We start from the raw sequence: 21145 nt of genomic DNA, 5'->3' as shown, positions 1-21145 counted from the left end.
AAAAATAAAAAATAAAAAAAATAAAAATAAAAATAAAACAAAGATGGTAGGTTGCAAAGGCACCAATGAGAAGGTGACATCTGGGCAAAGACCAAAAAGAGATGAGGCCTTAGTCTTATGGTTATCAGGAGGAAGAGTGGCTACACACAGAGAAATGAAAGTGCCATGAGCAGGAGTCAAGCCGATGCCCAAGGCACAGCAAGGAGGCCAGTGTGGCTGAGGACCTCAAGGGTGTGAGGTCAGGGAGATGAGGGGCCAGGTCATACCAAGCCTTCTGTGCCACCATAAGGACTCTGGCTTCTACTTGGAGAAGATGAGAAGTCCTAGGAACACAGCTGGGCAGGTAACATAATCTGATACTTCTATTCCCTTCTCTGGATTGATTTTTCTCCATGTTTCTTCCCATCTGACAAATTATACATGTTCTATATTATTGACTATCTCAGCCCATTAGAATGGAAGCTCCAGGAAGGCAGATGATTTTTATCTGTTCTGTTCACTGCTGTAGATTCCTCCCATATCTGACACTTAGTAGATGATCATCATGAATAAACGAATGGGTCATCTTGAGAAAAACCTGAAGAACTCTTTTCTAAATGGCAATATGAATCCAGACAAAGAGAATGTTTCTACTTTCTCCCAAGGTATTTAAATCAGAGCTGCAAGTACAAAACAACAAATTGTCTATTTTCTCTGTTAGGTGCCTAGAAGCCTAAGATCAGATATATATTTCTAATTTCTAAAAACTGGATGCTTAGATGCAGGGGAAAACCACAGAAGCGTCAGCAGTTTGGGAGGTTTTACATGTAGGGAATTCATACCTTAAAACACATATTGTATAACAGTGTCTACGAGATGCTCAGTCAAGTGGTTTAAAATGAGTAGGATTCAGAGCTCCTGCCTTTCTGGGTGCAACAGGCTGGCCCTCCTCAGGAGGAAGGGAAGGGAGGAGATCACTAACAAAGGATGCCAGTTCCCTCCCATCAGGATGGAGAATCTCCTTTGAAAGCTACTGAGCTAGGTGATTCTCAGGGGTGCCTTCTGGTTGCAAAAAAGTTTTGAGATTCACCAGTCATGTGTCGTGTGTGTGTGTGTGTGTGTGTGTGTGTGTTTCCAACATATCAACAGTGTACAATTTAGAAAGTTTTTAAAAAATCAGTTTAGGGAGTTCCCGTCGTGGCACAGTGGAAACGAATCCAACTAGGAACCATGAGGTTGCAGGTTCAATCCTTGGCCTCGCTCAGTGGGTTAAGGATCCGGTGTTGCTGTGAACTGTGATGTAGGTTGCAGATGCGGCTCGGATCTGGCATTGCTGTGGCTCTGGCTGTGGCCAGAAGCAACAGCTCCGATTAGACCCCTGGCCTGGGAACCTCCATATGCTGCGGGTGCAGCCCTAAAAAGACAAAATACAAAAAAAAACAAAACCAAAAAAAATCAGTTTAGTTGTATTTTCATAACATTTATGTTTCCCAATCAATCTACAGACTCAAAAACATAACTGAAATGGTTTACATGCATGGTAGGGGAATATAGTATAGGAAAACATCACTGACATGTAATGGAAATACACTGACACCAGAGGAAAGAAGACAGAGGAAGGGGAGTGGGGCAGACTGCCAGGAGCTGCTGAAAAAGGGTCAGGAAGGGGCCCATGGTTCTGTTTCCCTCTGGGAGTCAGGCCCCCACCTCCTCCCTGCTATTAGCCCTTTCATCACTGAAGTCAGGAGTCCTACGTGAGCTCCCACCAGTCAGTTAACCTGTCTCCTTGTCGCCTTGTGAAAAGGCAGCTACCAGAGTTCCTGTCGTGGCTCGGTGGTTAACAAATATGACTAGGAACCATGAGGTTGGGGGTTCGATCCCTGGCCTCGCTCAGTGGGTTAAGGATCTGGTGTGGCCGTGAACTGTGGTGTAGGTTGCAGACCCTGGCTCGGATTCCGCGTTGCTGTGGCTGTGGCGTACAGGTCTGATTAGACCCCTAGCCTGGGAACCACCATATGCTGTGGGAGCAGCCCTAGAAAAGACAAAAAAAAAAAAAAAAAAGGCAGCTACCTTACAAATCGCACCTGCCAGGGGGTAAATAATATAACACATCCAGCACATAACACAATGCCTGGTAAGCCCTCAATGAATACAGCAGCCAGTGCAGTGATAATACTGCCCATGAGACTTTATTTTCTAAAGACGACCACACCAACATAGACCTTCCATTCCTCATGGTTCTTACAGTATGGCGTGAACACTCCTCCATCAAGAGATGGGTCTGTGATTCCTCCTCTTGAATCTGGGCAGGGCTATGACCAGGCAGCAGTGACTCTATGTGACTTCCTTCCAAGGCTGGTCATAAAACATGACATGACTTTCCTCTGGATCTTTCTTGGGACATGCTCCTTGGGAGCACCAGGAGCCATGTAAGTCTGGGTCCCTTGATGCCTCCATGCCAGAGAGACCACATGGAGAGGTCACACAAAGAAAAGGACACGTCCGAGGAGCTCAGGTACCTCAGACCAGGCCCCAGGGAAAGGAGCACTGCCTCACTCTTCGCCTTACTTAACCCATCAGCCGCATCACCCCATCTTCCTTGACAAGCCTTCTTCGCCTGCCTTTCAGGACACCGTCCTACTGTGTCTGCCCCCTCTCTCCTTGACTCATCATTCTCAGTGTGCTTTGCTGTTCCTTTTTTTCCCCTGACCTCCTGACACTGCCAATGGTTCCATGCTTTGTCCTCTTCTCTATTTCTACTCATTCTATTAGTGATTCATTTTACTCATTCAGCCCCAGGGCTTTAAATACTCTCTAACAAGTTCCGTTGGGCTCAGTGGAAATGAATCCAACTAGTATCCATGAGGATGTGGGTTTGATCCCTGGCCTCGCTCAGGGGGTTAAGGATCCAGCATTGCTGTGAGCTGTCGTGTAGGTCACAGATGCAGTTCAGATCCCACATTGCTGTGGCTGTGGTGTAGGCCAGCAGCTATAGCTCTGATTCTACCCCCAGCCTGGGAACTTCTATGTGCTGCAGGTATGACCCTAAAAAGCAAAATACATACATACATACATACTCTCTAATCTTTCAGACCCTTCTCCCCTCCCCTCCAGAGTCATGTAAACTACCACAAATTTAGTGCCTTAAGACAAATTTATTTTCTTATAGTTTTGCAGGTAGCATATGAGTTTCACTGGGGTAAAATCAGATGTTGGGGAAGATTAGTTTCTTGGCCACTTCCAGCTTCTAGAGGCCACCTACATTCCTTGGCCTGTTGCCCTCTTCCTCTGTCTTCAAAGACAGCAACACCGCATCTCTCTGACCATTCTTCCAGAGTCACTTCTCTCTCTGATGACCAAAGGAAAGATTCTCCACTTTTAAGGACTCAGGTGATTAGGGCAGACCCACTTGGATAATCCAGGGTAATCTCTCCATCTCCAAGTCCCTAATTAATCACATCTGCAAAGTCCCTCTTGCTACCTAAAGTGGCGTACAGATCACAGGATCTGGAGATTAGGATGTGGACATCTTTGGGGGCCGTGGGTCTGCCTGCCACATGCTGCATCTCCAAATGGGTATCTAACAGACATCATACTCACTGCGTCCAAGCTGAATTCCAACTCTCCCCATCATGGATCTCCTCTACCCACAGCTTTCCACTCTTAGTTGACAGCAATTGCATATTTCCAGTTGTTCAGGCTCCAAACTATAGAATCATCTTCGGCTCCTCTCTCTCTCTCATATTCCATATTTAAGTCACAAAGTAGACTTTATCTTCAAAATACGTCTAGAATCTGGCCACTTATCATCTCCACTACCACTTGTTGAAGCCATCAGCATCTTGCATCAGGATTTCTGCTGTCACTTCCTAATTGGTTTCTGGCTTCTTCCCTTCAGTCCATTTTCCTAGCAGCCACCATGATGCTTTTAAAAATTAAGTCAGGGGAAAAAAAAAAAAAAGTTCCCGTTGTGGTGCAGCAGAAACAAATCTGACGGGGAACCATGAGGTTGAGGATTCGATCCCTGGCCTCACTCAGTGGGTTAAGGATTTCGGCATTGCCATAAGCTGTGGTGTAGGTCACAGATGAGGCTCAGATCCAGCGTTGCTGTGGCTGTGGTGTAGATTGGCAGCTGTAGCTCCAAATTGACCCCTAGCCTGGGAACTTCCATATGCTGTGGGTATGGCCCTAAAAAGACAAAAGAGAAAAAAAATTTTTTTAAATAAAAAATTAAGTCAAATCATATTGACTTTTTTTTTTTTAGGGGTTGAATTGGAGCTATAGCTGATGGCCTACACCACAGCCACAGCAACATGGGATCCACATCGCATCTGCAACCCACACCACAGCTCATAGCAATGCCAGATCCTTAACCCACTGAGCGAGGCCGGGGATCAAACATGCACCCTCATGGTTCCTAGTCGGGTTCATTTCCGCTGAGTAACAACAGGAACTCCCATATCGCTTTTCTGATCGAAATGCTCTAAGGACTCCCTAGATAACTGAGAATAAAAGCCAAAGCCCTTCATGGTCTCCACCTTCCACCTCCATGGCCTTTCTGGCCTCCTCCTCCTCCTCGTCCCTTGCTGCCTCCACTCCAGCCACACCAGCCACTCACTATGCCTCTAACACTCCAGGTGGACTGTACTTTAGGTCCTGGTTCTCCTCGTTCTCTCTGTTAGAATACTCTTCCCCAGAGACCCTTGGCTATATTCTGCGGCGCCTGTACTGGTTTCTACTGCTGCCGTGAGCAATTACTACAGATTCAGGGGCTTAAAACCACACCCACGTATAACCTTTCAGTCTGGCTATGGCTCACCTCTGCTGGTCCACTGCTCAGAGTCTCACACGGCTAAAATCAAGGAGTCAGCAGGGCTACATTCCTTTTTGGGGGAATAAAAAAAGCAGATAAGTCTTTGGGAGCAGACCATGGATAAATCTGCTTCTGGGCTTATTCAGGTTATTAGCAAGATTCAGGTTCTTGCCAGCTATAGGACTGAGGTCCCGTTTCCTTGCTGGTCCTTCTCCTGAAGGGTGCCCTCCTTCCTTCTGGTGCTTTCCACATGGCCTCTCTCCAGCACTGACAGGTGGAGTCTCTCTTACATTTGAACTGCTCCAAATGCAGCCACATCTCTCTGACTCAAACCACTTAACTCTACTGTGAATGTGAAGAACTCATCGATTAGATTGGGCCACCTAGATAATCCAGGATGATCTCCATATTTTAAGGCCTGCAACTTTTTTTTTTTTTTTTTTTTTTCCTTTTTTAGGGCTGCACCCATGGCATATGGAAGTTTCCAGGCTAGGGGTCACTGAATTGGAGCTGCAGCTGCCAGATAACTATAGCCACAGCAACGCAGGATCTGAGCCACCTCTGTGACCTATACCACAGCACATAGCAACACTGGATCCTTAACTCACTGAGCGAGGCCAGGGATTGAACCTGCATCCTCATGGATATTAGTCGGGTTTGTGGCCACTAAGCCACAACGGGAACTCCAAGGCCTATAACTTCAATTAAAGCTGGAAAGTCACTCTTCCATGGAACTTAACCTATTTACATATCCCAGAGATCAGAGCATGGACATCTGGGAATCCTCTCTGCTCACCACACATCTCCTTTCCTGACCATGGTGTTTACACTGCAACCCAGCTCTCCACTCTCTACCACCTTTCATCTCCTTTTCCTGCTCAACCTTTTCATTTTTCCATAGCTCTGACCACTTATGTTTGTTCTATCAGACCAAGTAACAAATATGTTTATTGATTATCATATGTCTTCTCCTGCTAAAAAAATAAACTCCATTGAGTCAAGGATCTTTTGTTCACTGATAACCCAAAGACTAGCTGGAAGGCACTCAGTGAGTATTTCTTGAATGAATAAATAGATTTATCCTATCCTAGAACAATCCCCTTTTTGTTCTTCCTGGACCTGGGTCTTCATCTCCTGCCCTTAACTGAATTGGAAGCCTCTGCCTCCTGCTTTGTGTGTCCTGGCTCCCGGGTTGTGGGGAAGCCACGTAGACACCCCTTTCTTCCCTTGCACACTCGCTAGCAGCTGGTACGATCTTCAAACCCTGATTCTTCCATTTTCTGCCTGTCCACAGACCGTTTCTAGTTTCAACAGTTGAAAACACTTGAGTACAAAGCTCTTGATTGGTGATGAGGAATATGGCTAAATATCAAAAGACTGCGGTCTTAACATTGCCCCGTAGCTGAGGTCAACAGCATCCAACTACCTTAATACCCAACAGTATCCAATTAGTTCTTGTAATAAAGACAGAAAGGCTTATTGGAAAAAAAAGTTTGTTATTCCTACAAAAATAAGAAAGCTTTATTTTGATGCTATTATCCAGGTACATAAGCAAAACAAACTGAGTTGTTGAGTTCACCTGGTCTCAAATGCACAGAAAAATAAATGGCTAAAATTGTCATAAGTGCTCTTAACTTCTACAAATGCCAGTGCGGTGGAAAAAAATGAACCATCCTAGTTTGAGGAACAACCAGGAGAAAGAGCTGAGACTTGAAGTTTAAGACTCCTGACTGCCATCAGTCAGTTCACGGCCAGAGAGTGGATGACAAAGCAATAAAGAAAAAAAATTGCTTTTGAAGCCAAGTCATTTTAGTGATCAAAATCCAAACTTCATAAAGGAGGAAACTGAGGCTCAGAAAGGGTGACCTATCTCATCTCACACAGTTAGGCAAGGATGTGATTCTTTGGTTACATATTCTTACAGAATAGAGTGATAATTAAACTTCTATAACCTTTCTAGGCATCTAAAATGTTCATTTAATGACCTAATTCTCTCCTTTCAATGGGCTGGATTCAGCAAGGATGCTGACATACAGGGAGACTCTACCTATCAGCACTGAACTTGGCCCATCTAGGTCAAAACCGTCTCCTTCCAGATGGAATGCTCCAGACAGGGGACAGCCCCTGCAGGCATGGAGGAGCCACAGACCTTGCAACTTCAGGATGATTTAAGGAGGACCGTTTAGGATATCACTGCGCTGCAGACAGTATAACACATCAAGAAATCAAAGGGCTGGCATTCCCACTGTTGTGCAGCGGAAATGAATCTGACTAGTTTCCATGAGGAGGTGGGTTTGATACCTGGCCTCACTCAATGGGTTAAGGATCCAGTGCTGCCGTGAACTATGGTGCAGGTCGCAGATGTGGCTCAGATCTGGCGTTGCTGTGGCTGTGGTATAGGCTGGTGGCTGCAGCCCCAATTCGACCCCTAGCCTAGGAACCTCCAAATGATGTGGGTGCAGCCCTAAAAAGCGGAAAAAAAAAAAAACAAAAACCAAAAAACGAAAGAAAGAAATCAAAGGGCTTAGGGATAAAACATAATGATATCAGATTAGATTACCAATATGTTAACAGAGGAAAATAATTGTTACCTAAAGATCTTGACAAAATCTGTAAGTATTTATAGATATGGACTTGGTGCCAGCAGAAAGACAAAAATGAAGGGGAGCATATTTTAAGAGAAGAATAAATAAGACATGTTTTGAATGGAGTTCTCACACAAACACAAAAGACAGCAGGGACTGATGCGAAATAGTTTCTAAATTTACCAAATCACCACCTTCTGCTTTCTGAATACCTACAACAGGAATGCAAAAGAGCACAATAATTCAGTTCTATATTTAAAAACAAGAAACAAGAGTGATTTGTTTGGTATTTCTTAAGACAATCTTTCATTCACTTTTGAGCACTTGGCAATAAGAAAAAAAATCAAGAAATTGGTTTAAGGTAATATACACAGAGTGACTTACTCAATGGGAACGCATTAGTGTTATACAGGAGAAAATAAGCCTATTTTTGGAGTCACCGATCAACTTTCCTCTCCATGGTTACAGGATGTGTTTCATAACTTTCCAGAATCATAGATGATTCAAAATGACCTTGGTAATAATTTAGACCAAACCTCATATTTTATACATGGGGAAACTAAGGCTTAGAGAGGTGGGAAAGACTGCCTGACATCACGGCCCTTTAATGACAAATCCCAACAGAACTCAAGTCTCCTCACTCCTAAGGAAAGATGTGAAATTGTCACCTCTGAAAAAAGGTACCCCTTAATTGCTCTGCAGGTTTTATTCATTTGTAAATGATATGAAATTATTTTGGCAGTTAAAAACCTCCCTATGTTTCTATAGGACCAGGAAAAACCTTTTCAAAACTACATTTTTATACTCGTAACTTCAACACAACACAAAAATATAGATATGTTCGATACTGGCTCACATGTTTCTTAAGGTTTTAACCTGTTTCCTACTAGCCAAGGAGGCCCATCTGAAAGAGAACCGATAACAATGTGCATTGTGCAGGCCTCTCTGAGATCTGTTATCCCAGATAGTTAATATTTATGTATACTCTTTGATCTCTTTAACTTTCCTCCATTTTCATGCAGATAAGTATGTATGTGTACACACATACACATACACACGTGCACATATATGAGTATGTTTGTTTTTTAAGTTTTATTAAAGTATAGTTAATTTACAAGGTGGTGATAATTTCTCTGCACAACAAAGTGACCCAGCCATCCATATGTATGTGTGTGTGTGTGTGTGTGTGTGTATCTGGAAAGTGTTTGTTAACTTGGATATTTGGTAGGGGTGGATCAGACGAAAAATTAAAGCAATACAAATTTTTGTGTCATGTATGACTAAGTGGAATTCCCTTTTAAAATGACCTCCAATCTAGCAAGGACAGAGTCTCAAAACTCTACAGAGAAATATTATATTGATTCATCCAGTATTTATTGCATGTGTCTATTACGTGCCAGGTACTGTGCTATGCACTGGACACCAAAGATCACTGCCTTGCCCCTGCCAGGTCCACAGTTTAGTAGAGACAAGTATGAACAGACACTCGCCATGCCTGCTGGCTAATGGGAAGGTGGGGACCGAATGGAGGGTGATGGCCAGATACCATGGGAGTAAAGGGATAATGTCTAGAAAGGGGAGGAAATTGCCACAGGGCTTCTTAAGGGAAGAGACTTTTTTCTAGACAAAGGTAAGTGTTTTAGATGGAGGAGCTATCAAGTGCAAAAACAGAGATAAGAAGTGGAATGGCCTAGCAGGCAAGTGACAGGATGCAAGGCTCCACCTTCTCCACACCTATACCCCTGCAGCCAGTGTACCTGCTCTCACTCTCCATCCATCGTCACCTGCCCAGCAGCCACAGTTCATATCCCTAGTGTCATCTACTCTCCCCTTCTGCTAAACCACTCTTTCAAATCGCCCACATTTTCCCCCCCTATTGGTCTCATGGATAAGGAATGGATAAACTGTTGTCTAGGGAAGTGATGGGTGATGAGGGCGGAGAAAAGGCAGGGCCAGGTTAGAGGGCTCTGCATGACAGGATGCTCTGGAGATCTGGATTTTATCTTCAGACAAGGGAAAGCCATAGATTTACCTCCATAACAGAGGGCGCTGGCAGGACCTCTGCTGAGGGACCAGACTTTTGGGAGCAAGGTCCAGTAAGGAAATTCACATTAATGAGAAGTAATGAGACTCTGACTGAAGTCAGTGGCCATGAGGCAGACAAGTTAATGTTAAGGAAATAAAATCAAAGCCTGATTTTATGGTTGAAGGAGAGGGAGATGGCGGAGAGGATTTCCAATTCCAGCACAATTATAATTCATTTTAATCCACTGGTTTTAATGCTTTATTGTTTCCAAGAAATTGTAATTAACATAATTGTAATATACATAAAATTGTATCATCTGCTTCTAGAAACATCTTTGCATTAATAACAAAACAATATTTGAACCTAGCTAAGGCCTACGATTTCTGAGCAAGTAGAATCATCAACTGCCATCAGCACTGGAAGATCCTGAGAATAACAACTCACCCTTTACTAGGATGGTAAGTCCCTTAACTTTCAGGACAAGTTAGACCTAAAAGTAAATGTACAGGAGATACTCTCAATTTTTCCAAATATTTGGCAAAGGAAAAGTACTAGGTTTCTGGCCATGCCAAAACTTTGCAAATACATGTATCTGTAGGAACATATATACACAGTAAGTAAATGTATATCCTTCTCTGGAGAAAACATAAAGCATCAAAATTTATAACATAGTTTTCTCATGAACTTTTACTGAAAGAGCGAGAAAACAGAAGGATCTCCTGAATAAAGACATACCAACTTCGTATTTTGGTCATCATTTTAAATATCCTTCCTGTATCAGGTGATATCTGAGTTTTAAAGAAAAGTCTATTTTGGGGAGTTCCCGTCATGGCTCAGTGGTTAACAAATCTGACTAGGAATCATGAGGTTGCAGGTTTGATCCCTGGCCTTGCTCAGTGGGTTAAGGATCTGGTGTTGCCGTAAGCTGTGGTGCAGGTTGCAGATGTGGCTGGGATCCCACGTTGCTGTGGCTCTGGCATAGGCTGGCAGCTACAGCTCTGATTCGACCCCTAGCCTGGGAACCTCCATATGCTGTGAGAGCAGCCCAAGAAATGGCAAAAAGACAAAAAGAAAAAAAAAAAAAGAAAAAGAAAGAAAAAGAAAAGACCATTTTTAATTCTTCGGTGTGCCCCCTCCAACAGCCACCTGCACTTCATCTCCAGGAACCAAACAAGCCAAGAGGAATTCTTTCTCTATGCACTGTATCCATAAAGCAGGTGTATCCATATCATAAAGGCTATTTAAGGTGCTTTCCAGATTGCTACAAAATCCACATGTGACCATATTTACCTATGAGTCACAGCAAAAGTGGCCAGAGGTTTTAACAATGGTTCCAGGAATTCTTGCTGTGGCTCAGTGGTAACGAACCCAATTAGTATCCATGAGGATTCAGGTTCAATCCCTGGCCTAGCTCAGTGGGTTAAGGATCTGGCGTTGCTGTGAGATGCAGTGTAAGTTGCAGACGAGGCTCGGATCTGGCATTGCTGTGATTGTGGTGTAGGCCAGCAGCTGCAGCTCTGATTCGACCCCTAGCTTGGGAATTTCCATATGCCACAGGTGTGGTCCTAAAACAAAACAAGAAACAGTGGTTCTAAACCCAACTGCGCATTATCCTTACTTGGAGAGTTAAAATGCACACACATACACACATCATGTCTGGGTTCTACCCCAGACCAGCTGTATCAGAATCACCAGGGATGGGTCCTAAAAGCCCCCAGATAATTCTACAGAACAACCAGGGTTGAGAACCACTAGCTAGAACCTTGCTTCTCTAAGTATGGTCTGAGGAGCTTATTAGAAATGCAGAATCTCAGGCCCCACCTGCGATCAAATGACCTAAAGTCTAAAATGCAACGCCACCCTGGGCGATTTGTGTGCACACTGAGGCATGAAAAGCACTGACCTAGAAGAGACTTGCACTAAGCGGGCAAGCTCTTAGGAAGACTTATTGATGGGACGAATCAATCCCTCACCTTAAAGATCACACTTTGGCCCCAACGCATGAATGTATTAAACGTAAAGCCATCTCTCAGAAACCAGCCAGGACAGCTCCTTATGCACTGGACAGAATGCTGGAGGTACGTTCTCTTCCTGTATAGTGCAGGGCAATGGCTTAATGTGGAACAGATACAAGCAGATCATCAATGGCTGATTCATAAGTGCAGATGAATCTAGGGAGGCAGCCAATGGGACTGGGGAAAGGCGCAAAGGAAACCATGTCTATAATTATTATATTTGAAAAAAATCTAAAGTTAGTTTTTTGTTTTTTAAATAAAAGAAGGTCTTTCCTGGGGTCTAAACTGTTTCTCTCATCCACACAACAAACATTTCTCTTTCAAGGTATACAAAATCTCTGTAGTCAAAATCTAATTCAACAAGACCTCTAATCTTAGGAAATTATATAATTCTTATATACCTTTATCCCCTGCTTCTTTATCTCCTTTCTAAGAATTCCCTCACAGAAAACTAGGGAGCTATGAAACTGCTGGTGATTCCAGGTGCAAAATGGAAATGCTGCTATTGGTGAATATCTGGTAAACCACAGCTGGGAGCATCAAGGGCAAACCCTGGAGTGATAAAAGAACTTGAGGACAACCTGAAGATGCAGTAGCTGACTTAGCTCAGGAGGCAAAACTTAAGGTAAAGTAATAACAAAATGTCATTAAGTTCAAATTTACTTGAACTTGAGCTCTAAAATTACCCCATCAGAAATTCAAGATGAGGCCATCAATTTAAGCAGTTTCTGCAAAACAAAAGGAAACAAATACTGGCTCTCTGTACATCCATTTTCATTATTTACGGTCATTTAAATGACCTCTCCCATGCATCTCCTGTCTCTCCTCTTCCAACCATATCAGTTCAGAATTGAGAGACAGAGAAGATCAGACTAGAAGTGAAAACAGTAAGAACAGGCAGAATACAAGAAACATTTAAGCTGCAGAAGCAAAGGTATCTGAACTACTTGGCAAGAGTCAGCCCTAGCTATATATCAGAAGCAGCTGGGCTTCTTTTACAAATTACTGATTCCCTGGGGGCCAACCAAAGCCAAGTAAGTCAGAATCTCAGGACACAGGGAACCATTTGAATGTTTTTAAAGCTTCCTCAATGATTCTTAGACAGAGTGATTCCAAAGGACTAGAATCAGAGTCAGGAAGGAGGTTCTAACTTTAAAACATTTTTTAACATTATATATATATAACTGGAAAGTATACTTTCCAGTTCATTCCTTTTTTTCTTTTGCTGCTCCTGAAGCATGCAGAAGTTGTTCCTGGGCCAGGGATCAAACCCTCACCACAGCAGTGACAACACTGGATCCTTAATCACTAGGCCGCTGGGGAACTCCCTCAATGTATAGCTTTGAAAGCTCTGGATCCATGTAACTCATTCTCTAATCCACTTATTAGCACTGCAATACTTTTTTAAAAACCACTAATTTTATTTGTATCAATATAACCCGCGCAAATTGCTTAAACTCTCAAATAGCACTACCAGGCTTAAAAAACACAGGAGTTTCTGCCACGGTGCAGCAGAAACAAATCCGACTAGGAACCACAAGGTTGCGAGTTCCATCCCTGGCTTGCTCAGTGGGTTAAGGATCCGGCATTGCTGTGAGCTGTGGTGTAGGTGGCAGACATGGCTCGGATCCCAAGTCGATGTGGCTCTGGTGCAGGCCGGCAGCTATAGCTCCGACTGGACCCCTAGCCTGGGAACCTCCATATGCCACAGGTGCGGCCCTAAAAACACAAAAATAAATAAATAAAACAAAAACACAGCAGTAACCTCACATCTCCACTCAACCTCAAACTTACTTTCCAAAGACAAACCGCTTTTAAAGTATTTAGCTTTTTACATTTAATTTTACATTCCTAAACAATATGCATGTACTGATATTTCTCGATTTACTTTTGACTGGAATTTACAATTAGTATAATTACTGGGGTCCTACTATGCACTAGCTTATCCTCTTCCAGTCTGCTAAGATATAGTTGTTTCAACATCTTTTCCCAGCCTCTCTTGCAGTCCTGTAGGTCAGGGTTAATAGTCTGCACATTTCAACACATTGCATCAATCGTTAGGAAAATACTTCCAAACCAGCTGATAAATGGCCGCTAGCTGAGCTTCTGTCACTCCCTTCCAGGGACCCTCTCCTGTCCCCATCCTCCATAATCCAGCAAACAAAGGGCTAACATCTGATAAAGGAGGAGGCTTCCAGAGCAGACCTCTGTAGGAGACCTGTGTTCTGGTGGGTCAGTGTCTGGGCTACTAGTTGTTAATGTTAAACATTTTGAATATTGTCCCTAGGCGTGGCCATGTAATTAAACTGTTGCCACTGGAATATAAGAGAAGGTGATCTGTGCCACTTGCAGGCTTGAACCTTAAAACTTTGTCCCTCTTTGCTCTTTCCCTTTCTCCTGAGCTGGGACAAGAGACATGCTGCAACCAGGTTTTAACTACACATGTAGGTCAGGACAATGCCTTAAAGGATGGCAGAGCAACAAGATGGAAAGAATCTGGGCTCATGAAATGCTCAGCCGTGAACTGTCACACAAAGTAAAAATAAATTTATTTATTCTTGAAGTCACGGTCCTGTGGAGTCGCTATACAGCAGCTTAAACTCTAGTGTATTAGTGATTTACATTATTATGACCTATGTAAATAGTATTATCTGCTGAGCTAATTTCACAGTGTGCTTTTTCCTGTATAGCTATTTTTATGGAGTTTATGAATGCTCATTTCCCCTACCAACTAGGTTTTTCAAATCTATAATACATCCCAAACGCTCCAGAGGAGGATCTAGAAAGTCCTACACTTGGTCAGATGTATCAGATCATCCAGCAGTTTTGTTTTTGTTTTCTATTTCTTTCTTTTTTTCTTTTTAATTTTTAGGGCTGAACCTGCGGCACATGGAGGTTCCCAGGCTAGGGGTTGAATCAGCTACTCCACAACCACAGCAATGCAGGATCTGAGCCCTGTCTTCGACCTACACCACGGCTCATGGCAACACCAGATCCTTAACCCACTGAGAGAGACCAGGGATTGAACCCGCAACCTCATGGTTTCTAATTAGATTCGTTTCCACTGGGTCACAGGAACTACTGTTTTTGTTTTCATCTGGAAACTCGCTCCTGGAATGGGTCTTCCTTCTATTCTTATCTGGACTGGCTTCTCTCCAGGAGGCCAGCTGCACTACTGCCATTTCCAAACTTCTCTCCACTGTAGTCCTAGAATTTTCCTATGTTTGACTCTCTGTTTCCAGAATATTGTATACTATTCTTTCTTGGTTTATGCTCACAGTTTGATAAAATATACCATTCAGTAGCTTCCTATAAAAAGATGCATAGAGAATAAACTTTTGAGACCTCTCACACTCTCAAAAATGTCTTTATTGTCTCTCCCACTTGATAGTTTGTGCTTGAAATTCAATTGAAAATAATTTTCATTGTTCATTCTAACTCCCAATCTTTTTCTAGGTGATCTGTTTCTCCCTCCACAGGATTTGGCTTATTTCCATTTTCCTTAGTCTTTCTAAATTTTACAGTGATGGTGTCTTACACATTGGTTGTATGGATCTTTTTTTCATTTATTCACCTGGCTATTTGGTGAACTCTTTTTAAAATCTACAAATGTATGTCTTCCAGTTTGGGGGAAATACCTTGTATCATGTCTCTGGTAATTTCCCCTCCTTTACTTTCCCCCGTCGTCTCTTTCTGAAACTCTTATTAGTATAAGACCTGATCAACTGATCCTCCACTTCTACTTTTTCCTTCCTTTTTCTTTCTTTTTTTTTTTTTTTTTAATCTTTGGGCCCTTTCAATGGCTTTTTTTTTTAATCACTGTGTTTTTAATTTCCAAGACCTATTTCTTATTCTCTAATTATTACTTTTTAATAGTCCTGTTCTTATTTCCTTAACTACAGGTGGTTTGGTTTTGGTTATTTTTATTTTTCTTCTTTTTGCATTTGTCTCCTCCATGATTTCTTTCTCAGTTGTTTAGTTCCTGCCTTTCTTGTTGTTGTTGTTTTCCTCACCTGTCTCATATTCACTGGCTACCTATCTGCATTTAAGAGCAAGGCACAAAGAAGCTGGCTGCAAGTTCCACGTTCAGGGGATAGAGGGACTAGGGTTGTAGACTAGTGGTTTCACTATGGGAAGAATGGAGAGTAAGTCAGTTTTCTCACTGCAGACCTCAAAGATCAGTATCTGCAGATATTTTCTCTAAGGCTGTTCATTTTAGCCAGAGGGGTCCTTCAATATCCTTCCAGGGCTGCTAACTACTTGACTATCCTAAGATCAGGGTGGGGTAAAAAGAGCACCAGATCTCACTGTTCAGGATGCATAATTTCATTAAATTTCTCTGTTTTCAGTTGAGCATTTCATCCTTAACGTCTTTTTTTTTTTTTTTTTTTTACTTTAGTTTCACCAGAGAAAAAATGTCCAGGACTTCATTTTACCCTATGGGGTAGGGGAAGTGAATGGCGGGTCTAGTTCCTTTCAAAGACTTTCAGCCAATGCCTTATTTTCAGCCCCATGTCCCACTCCAGAGCCTCTAATTCCAGAGCCTTTCAGGGGCCCTGGGGGATAATTTGGCTGTTTCTTCTCCGCCCCTCCTCCAGTATCTATTCCCAACCTCCTTTAAGGGCACTTAGTATCAACTTTCTCCACTACATGAAGTCGATGCCACAAGTCTGCCTGCTTTTCAACCTCCAAACGCGTGTGACCGTCTCCCATCTCTTGTTGACGCTCACTACGGTGGTGCTTCAGGCGAAACAGACAGTAAACACATGTTCAGTCCACCAAATTCTAATCTGAAGTCCCCGTAACTCAATCTTACCACCACAGAAACTGCCCACTAAAGATGAGCCCTTCTTTATCCATTTTTAAAATACTCGTAGCTTTTCTGTTTTTACAGACATATCTGACTAGCTAAGATACTTTCCCAATTATTTTAATGTTTACCATCATTTTCTGACTTAATCATTAAAAAGTTATTCAAGAGCATCCTTTCCTGGATACCACAGAAGACTTGTGATTTATTAATTCATGAATTAAGCTTTCAAAGGTGGTAGAATTTAGAGTGCTCTACTATAATTGGTGTTTTCTCTGATAAGGGTCAAGTATTTCTAAGAAGAACTTTGACTACTGTACAAAGTCCTCATCAACACTGGAGTCTTATTTATTGTGCTTCCAACAACAGGTAAAGGAGCGATGGTCAGAACATTTAAAAAATAATTAAGCATGAGACATTTTCTCACACTCCAAGGATCACAACTTTTTCACTCCCTTTCAAAGGACACAAAATCTGACAACCGGGAGCCCAAAGATTTTGATCTTTAAGGCTGGAAACCCAGGACTTACAAATTCATAATTATAGAAATAAGAAATAATTACAGAATAAAACATTAATATTACACCTTTGATCTAATTCCACTCAAAGAAGCACATATTTGGGACCTGAAAATATTTATAATTGCCTCTTGCTATTACTCATAACTTCCCCGAAAAGAAAACCAAGCACCTAACAAATAAAGATTCCTTTGGTGGGGGGGAGGGGTGAAACTGTCCTATTTCTTGAGCTGGGAGGTAGTTACAAAGATGTTCACTTTTTAAATAATTCATTGAACTCTACATTTACATTTCAAAAGTTACATATGTGTTATATTTTACAGTAAAAGAGATCTTTTTTAACAGTTAAAAGAGAAATAGATAAAAAGGCAAAGTTTTCATTTGTCATAAAACACAGTGCTTTAATCTCACTTTGGCCAGAATTATTATACATACTGACATGGGTAAAGGCAGAAAAGTAATCCTGATTTACCTTAAGTGTCTAAAACCAGTGTTGTTCTATTTAAAACATTTTATTTTTAAAAAGTTCCTAAACTTCAAATTTTACATCATATTCTTTTTTAAGGCCGTACCCTCTGTATATGGAAGTTCCCAGGCTAGAGGCTGACTTGGAGCTGTAGACACTGGCCTACATCACAGCCACAGCAACACAAGATCCGAGCTGTGTCTGCAACCCACACCACAGCTCACAGCAATGCCAGATCCTTAAATCACTGAACAAGGCCAGGGATTGAACCCTCATCCTCCTGGATGCTATCAGGTTCTTTAACTGCTGAGCCACGGAGGGAACTCCTACCTTGTATTCTATATGGTAATATTGATACCTTATATTTGCATGAGACTATTTATTTGCCAAAAGCTTTCACATTAAATACTTGGGAAATAGAACGGGCATCATTTTCTCCCATGCTGCAGATGAGGAAACTGAGGCACATAATAATTAGCAAAGTCACTAATAGTGAGAGAATCAGGATAAATTCCAAGTGCCAAATGTCCAATGAAAAACCCCTTAAACATTTTATAAGGAGAAAGAACTTTCCATTTTTCCAATTTTGATGTCAAAACAGAGTATCAGGGCTGGTGGTCTCCGAAGTTCCCTGGTGGCTCAGCGGGTTAAGGATCTGGCATTGTCATTGCTCTGGCTCTGGCTACTGCTGTGATGCAGGTTTGATCCCTGGCCCAAGAACTTTTGCATGCTGGCCATGGCCAAAAAAAAAAAAAAAAAAAAAAGTTGGTGGTCTCTGCTTTGATATCTGTGAGTTTCCGGAGATCCCCAGAAAGGAAGGAGAGCTCTATCAGGCATGGCTATAGAACTAGGGACCTATGCTCAAGGTCTGAGGCATTTCACTCCTAGTTAAGACAAAAATGAGTCTGCAGTCTCAGAAGTTAGTTTAACTCAAACACAAACATGTAAGTTACGAGCGGTCTATAACCTGTGTGCCAGGGGAAAAAAAGGCCTCTCTTCCACTCACGGGGTTTCTGAAGGAGCGGTATTTCCTATCCACTCCTGCCTTCTTGCCCCATACATATTCTCCCCACAGAGATGGTGCAATTCACTTGGGTGGTGTGTGACAGTCATGGACCTGTTTCTCAATCTGCAAATGGATGGAGTTTTTCTATCAAAGATAGAGAGATGTGGCCTCTTTCTCTTTGCATGAACAGTGAAAGGGAGAAACTTGGGTCTTTCTGCTCTGCAAACTCAAACTTTCTACCCAGCAGGCTGTTCCCAAGTCTAGCCTATGGTGTTGAGGGGGCACAAGACCACTTTGGGCTTCATACCAACCTATGTTGCCACTTTTGTCTTCATCAATGATGAAGTTAATATTTTGCCGGTCAGCTGATTCTTATATTCTTGTTTTATTAATGGGGAAGAAGGGTGTTAGAAGTCAGAGCATGTGGACATGACCCTACAGCTCTCCTCAGTGGGCTTCCATGCCTCAAAATACTGGGGCTCTAAAAGCGGTGGGCGAGCTGTATGGTGCAGAAGCATTCTAAGACTTTGTTCACTGGGTATTTTCATTGCTTCTTCTGTCGTGGAGGGCAATACTGAGATCCAGGGATTCTGGTTCTTTCCAGAGCCAGCTCTGCTATACATGGCTGTGATCTGGCATGGGTCTAAATCTCCCAAGAATGCCTGTAAAAAACTTTAGCTTCCTCATCTTTTCAATGAAGGAATAACTTTCCTCTCTTTAAGGAACTCTCCAATTCTATGGATATGGACTAAAAGCTCAAAAAGGTTTTCCTTCCTTCCTCTCCCTCTCCCTCTCTCTCCCTCTCTCTCCAACACCCACCTCTTCCTTTCTGGCTGCAGTGTGTAGCTGCTTAAAGTGGGATCTCAGTTCCCAGACCAGGGATTGAACTCAGGCTGCAGCAGTGAAAGTGTCAAATCCTAACCAGTAGACCACCAGGGAACTCCCTCGGAAAGACATTAATAAAGGTATTCAAGAATTTTTAAAACAGATACTGACATATAATATATATACATATACATATTCTGTATCATATAATATACATATTCTGTATCATATAATATATACTGTGTATCACATAATATGTATTATGTATCATATAATATATATATTATGTATCATATAACATATATATAATCATTTGACACCCTGGCCTCACATTTCCTGAAGATCAAAGAGCTTCTACCACATGCTTGTGTCATTTCAAAATCTTCAAGTTTAGCCACACTTTACATCATCACTCATTACTGATCCCTCCAGCAAGGTAAGATACTCCGGAAGTCCCTCAGGGCCTTTACCAGCAGCCCCAGGACTCCTCCTCCACATTGCCATTCCTCCCTTCCCTTCATTCTTGCTGAACCATCCACTACACATTCTAATCTCACATCTCCTGCGCACTCGCCCAGTCCATCAACACTCTAGTTTCACTTGCCTTCCTACTCAGCCCAGGACCCATATGGACTTGGCAGTTTCAATGAGCCTCACACCAACTCCACTTCCAATTTTCTGAGTACTTCTGGAGAAAGTTATGACTACACGGAAGATTCGTTCCATCACAAGGCTAAGGCCAAGGCCCCTTAGCCCCTTACCAGGCCCTGGTCGTCTCTGGCTCCCACCATGCTCAGATGCACAGCTATTCCAAACATTTACCCCTCTCCTCCTCCCCCCAGTTTTACCCTCACTCTCAATGTACTCTCAGCAAATCACCTGGCCTCCTCTGTTTTTCTTTCTTCTTAAAAAGGGGAACCAACAACCCATTTCAAATGCAGTCACACTCCCTCCCTGCTGTCAACTTTCCTCTCTGTTTCTTTTTGCCCTCATTTAATCTTTTTCCCTCTGTCACACCTGTTTTTCCATGAAAAACTACTTTTGTCATGATCAAATGACTTGTTATTCAAAAAGGGACTTTGTTTTCTGATAAAAATAGACATCATTTGTCCAAATATTTGTAATATTTGTCCAGATATTATCCATAACGGGACTGGGATAACAAGTGTGAATGGAGACTGTGCTGGGCAATGTGACATACGGTCACCTTGTCCAGCCCCCAGCCCTCCTACCTAAGAGGGGCTTGGGGCACTGACTACCCTCCCGCTCCCACCTTCAGTCTCTTCCTCTCCACTGACAGCCACTGTACCCACAGCACTCTTGGGCCTTTCTCATGGTTTTGCCTTAAGACGGTTTCCCTGGCCATCTCATCACCTCAAGTTACAGTCCAATCCTAACTCACATTTACTCTCTCCACTCCCTTCCCACCCAGGCACCTCTCAGGCACCAGGCTGACTTCTGTCTCCCTGCCCAAGCAACCCTGATCTTCAAAGGCTATTGACAGTAGCCTCACTGCCAAACCTAACGACCTTTCCCAGTTTTCCATCTCAGCCCCCGACCCTATTTGTTCCTTCCAAACTCTCCTTTATCTTTCCTTCCCCTACCTTTTCCTTCCCCTACCTTCTTCCTACTTCTTTCTCCTTGGCATCCTGTCAGCCTCTTTCTGTCTTCTTCCAAGCCCACAAATACTTTTTTTTTTTTTTTTTTTTTTTTTTTTTTTTGGCTTTTTAGGGCTGCACCCATGGCATATAGAGGTTCCCATGCTAGGGGTCGAATTGGAGCTACATCTGCCAGCCTACACCACAGCCACAGCAGAGTAGGATCTGAGCTGCATCTGCGACCTACACCACAGCTCACAGCAATGCCAGGTCCTTAACCCACTGAGTGAGGCCAGTGATCGAACCTGTAACCTCACGGTTCCTAGTCGGATTTGTTTCCACTGCATCCCAACGGGAATTCCCCACAAATACCTTTTTTTTTAAGCTCAGCCCTGGCCTTTTACTCTTCTCATCCATACTTTGAACCCTTCTCACAGCTTCACCATCCACCTTCATAAGGGTGCCCTCAAATCCATCTCTGTTTTTTTTTTTGTTTTGTTTTTT

The 21145-nt window shown here is 42.6% G+C and overlaps 1 protein-coding gene across 6 annotated transcripts in view; it reads right to left on the bottom strand.

Annotated features, from left to right (window-relative positions):
* The window catches only part of PCGF5 (polycomb group ring finger 5), a 133079-nt gene that overhangs the window by 105270 nt on the left and 6664 nt on the right, over nucleotides 1-21145 (bottom strand). Inside the window, exon 1 of one of the 6 annotated variants that reach the window (XM_021073243.2) lies at nucleotides 3580-3907. The exons of 4 other annotated variants lie outside the window; for them this stretch is intronic. The gene's annotated coding sequence lies outside the window, so the exon portion shown is untranslated. Of the gene's footprint in view, nucleotides 1-3579; nucleotides 3908-21145 lie in introns of those variants that run through there. One more of the 6 variants, XM_084994841.1, reaches the window with a different exon arrangement.

Source organism: Sus scrofa, chromosome 14 (genome assembly GCF_054392235.1).
Source record: "Sus scrofa isolate SSC_HxYL_T2T_F1_AM1 chromosome 14, Sscrofa_HxYL_maternal_Yorkshire_Landrace_v2.0, whole genome shotgun sequence".
Lineage (NCBI taxonomy): Eukaryota > Metazoa > Chordata > Mammalia > Artiodactyla > Suidae > Sus > Sus scrofa.
Note: the sequence above shows the minus strand (reverse complement) of the source record. Positions and strands in the feature narration are given on the sequence as shown.